The sequence below is a fragment of the Strongylocentrotus purpuratus genome, unplaced genomic scaffold, assembly GCF_000002235.5.
Source record: "Strongylocentrotus purpuratus isolate Spur 01 unplaced genomic scaffold, Spur_5.0 spur5_scaffold_16, whole genome shotgun sequence".
NCBI lineage: Eukaryota > Metazoa > Echinodermata > Echinoidea > Camarodonta > Strongylocentrotidae > Strongylocentrotus > Strongylocentrotus purpuratus.
This window is the reverse complement of record NW_022145601.1, coordinates 31,619,708-31,623,656: the sequence shown is the minus strand read 5'-3', so window position 1 is coordinate 31,623,656 and position 3,949 is coordinate 31,619,708. Positions and strand designations below refer to the sequence as shown.

Here is a 3,949-nt window from a genome sequence, read left to right as displayed (position 1 = left end):
AGCATTAGCTTGTAATCAATTCCCATCAAGACTGGGAAAGTAGTTGACACAATATAGAATAAAAGGCAAACACTATATTGTCGTTGGCGTGCAGCTTCCTTGGCACAAAAAGCTGCATATGCAGAGGGATCTTCCTTTAATTTTGCTCGTTTCTTCCTCATCCTCTCTGCAGCGTTAGATTTTGATGTATCAGCTGTTGGTGATGGGGGTCGAGTTGGCGAACGAAGCTTTACAGTTAATGTCATGTTTGCTTGCACAAGTATTGGTACACTGTGATATGAAGTCTTCTACCTTTCTCTGGCAGCTGAAATGAAGAACAATACATGTGGATTGGCAGATTAAATATCTATTGCAAATAAAAGTGTCTCATTTCAAAAAGGTGATGTTTCAACCCTTAAAATTGCTACTTGTGAAACATTATTTACTCCAATTTCCCCAAGAAATATTGACTTGATACTGTTACAATTAATTATTATTCCAAATGATTTTTTTCTGTAGACTTCACTCAGCTGGAGAAAAATGAAATCATATATTCTGGGGCTGATTAATGTTTCAAAGTGAATTAATTCATGTAATTATTCTAATTGAGATAAAACTTAATTGTGTACAACAAAACACTCTTGTATGCTGTAAATTATTTAACAGTAATATCCTTCTTCAACCATAACAACAATGCGACCTTTTGAAGAAAACACAATTTATTGAAGATAACCAACATTAAGTAATCAAGCAAGCTGTTGGTAAGTATAAATTTGTTTTTTTTTGTTCTTGATTTAGGCAACTGCAGTTGCTTTTTTTGCGTGAGCTAAATTGGGTTGCGGTTGCACCTATTGAAAATGCGAGATCGGCGAGAGTTACCAGTGTTGCATACATGAAAAGCTACATATGGGACTGTGATGTAATAATATCACTACACGTTAAAATTTAGCACTAGCAGACCACTAGCTAGACAAGAAGAGGAAAATATAATCGTACACCACTAAAGTTACACATGACTCATTTTCGGAAACATGATCTTTTACTGTATTTCAAAAAGATTTTGAATAACAAATACGTACCATTCCACGATTTTCAAAGCCTAGATCTAATCTAATGTTGAGTTGATACTCCAATGATTACGATCGGATGTCGTCTGCTGCTCACGAAACCCCGCAAAAAAACGTACGTAAATAAGACCGAATAGCATTTCTGTCCATCGTGCGTACGTGTCGTTCTAACTACCAGCAACCGTGAACGTACGCACAAACTGGACAGAAGTTATATAGAGCTACACGGCCCCGCGATTGTAGAAGTCAGCGCATGGATTGCAAGTACAATCAAACGTTGCAGTGCCTTGGTTCACTTGACTGATACGTGGATTATCCATGCGTCATATTCGCGGACGCCACGGTCCGTTTTTTTAGTTGTTACGTACGTTCGTGAGTTGGACCGAATATTGCACTCCAAATTTTGAATAGATTTTATCTCTATTTGCGTTTATTTTGACGATTTTTTTCTTGGTCTACATTTCAACCTTCATCAAAAGAGTTGCAAAGCACATAAAACTGTTGGGTGACACAACTAATAATTGTGGGAAAATTCACTCTGAACGTACGTAACACAGGTGGACAGAATCTCTCATTCAGCCAATGTAATTTTCAACTCTCTCACTCTCTCTCTTTAAAGCTCAATCGCCGTAACTATGATCAATGCCGTAATCCACCCGCATCAAAATCTCTTTTCAAAACATGAAACATCAATTTCTTTTTAGAATTTTTATTTGCATTACCCTCAAAATCACACCACTCAACATTTACTGATTGTACTTTGGAATTTTTAATAATAATCATTAAAGAAAAGAGGACAACACAACCAAATGACATTATTAGTGCATGGAATTGTCTTTTTTATTTCTTTATACCATCAACAATGAAAATAAAAACACAGAAAGCCACAGGATATTTATTTAATTTTTCTGTAAGCGCTTTATTCTTTCACACACAGAAGTACCCTATTACCGTGGAAATGCCCATATCACAGTCGGACTGGTAGGGTGATAGGACTGACTGAACGAACGAACAGCAGTTAGAGTGATAGAAGGTGTGAGAGTGGTGGTATATGAGTGATGGAACTCTACTGGTGATGTAATAGTATATATATAGAGAGAGAGAGAGAGGGGGGGGGGGGGAGAGAGGGAGAGATGCGAAGAGCCAAAGGTTGAAACTCTGCCTGTCGTTGCATAGGATCAGGTGATAGATTGGACAAAGGAGAGAAGAGAGGAAGAGTAAGAGTGGAAGAGGATAGTGATTGTGGTGGTATTTCTAACTTACTCTACTCTTAACACTATTTGTCTGGAGAAAAAAATATGAAAATGAATAAATAAATAAATGATGCTCTTGGATGATGACTGCTTAAAGAGCCTATAAAAGTACAAAACAACAATAGATCTTCCAAGAACTAAATAAAACTAAATATCCTACATTTTAATATTTAATCCACAATATCATAATAATTCCAATTTTATCCTTCACTTCCTGTCTCCCTTTGCCTATCTCTCAAAAGACATTAAAGATTGTTGAGCCTCTTTACACTTGAGTAATTCAATATACTAGGGTTCTCTGTCCTTTTTTGACACAGATAAGACCAAAGAATGAAAATTAGCACAGAGCATGAAATATGTATTCATGGCTTACCGAGCCCTGGCGGGATCAATATGAATCTACTAAAGCGCAATAATGGTATTTTATGAGACAGCCATACAGTACGTCGACCACTTGCACTACTTTCATTCTCTAATCCTCTCTCTCTCTCTCTCTCTCTCTCCCTCCAGATCGGTTTCTTCTCTACCGTTATTCTCTCATTCTCTCTATTTTCTACTCTCTTCCTTCTGTTTCCTTCCTCTCTCTCCCCCTCTCTCTCTCTATTGATAATATTATTCCCCTCATGATTTTCCCATGACTAATTACTCTATCATTTTTTTAAATAGTTTCCCCCTTCACCCTCTAATTTAGATAAATTATGTAGACCTATTTAGGGGAGCCTTCCAAAGTTGCGACTGTGTCGCGACGCGTCGGGGCGCAGAGCAGGATATGAGAACAAAGGAGGCGCCTTTATGCGCCCATTAGCGCCTTTTTGCGTCGGATAGGAGAGGACTTCAGTTGGTTGCCAGCTCATTAAAATCTGGCTATTGTTTGGAGTCTCATTGTTACGAAATTACCCCGCCGGGGCGCGCCCCGGTGAAGCACTTGACATTTGTGAATGGGAGCTTAAACTTTGAATAGCTTTCGCGCCCTTTCGCGCCCGGTCCGGCGCATTAGTTATTCATGTAGTGCCCGCTTGTGTGTCGCTCTCGTCTTGCGAGATTTGACTCTGAAAAGCATTACTTTGGCTACTGATTTGTTTTAATATTATTTTACGTACATGACATTGGTTACAATGTTTGTTCTGATTGTTTATTTTCCTCTCGAAATCGGAGTTCTGTAGGCGTTAACGTTGGCATGATTGTTCATTTTTTCATCTCCTCCTGTTCTGTTCATGATTGTGTTCAATATACTGTATCAATTTTAATACAAATTGATTTGTTCACGAAAAAAACAAATTTATTTTTATACTTACCCCACTCTCTCTGACATTGTTTTCCTGGTGCATGTTTTGACACTTTAATTGTAATTTTATATTTCATTATAGCGATGTTATCGCATGTTTCGATTTTCTTGTTTTTTTTTAAACAATTTTTGTTGCATCTTGTAAACAGTTCTGTCGTATGATCATTATAAATCATATAATTATATCATCAGTCTGTTATTTCAATACATAGATCCTTTGAATCTTCTTAAAATTAGAGAACGTATTTTAAAATCCGTGATGTTGAAAATGATACTTAATCAAGAATGTCATAGTTTCTCCTTGAATTGGATTTAAAAAGCGTTTTATCTGTATTACGATTTTTTCAATGCAAATGATATCCGTA

General features: G+C 37.0%; 1 long non-coding RNA gene across 1 annotated transcript; it reads right to left on the bottom strand.

Moving 5' to 3' along the window:
• Positions 1-671: 671 nt before the first annotated feature.
• On the bottom strand, positions 672-1,759 carry LOC105439820. The gene is made up of 2 exons (XR_004064406.1): positions 1,059-1,759; positions 672-827 (listed from the first exon to the last, which is right to left on the bottom strand). It is a non-coding gene; the product is annotated as an uncharacterized LOC105439820 (long non-coding RNA).
• Between the last annotated feature and the right edge of the window lie 2,190 nt (positions 1,760-3,949).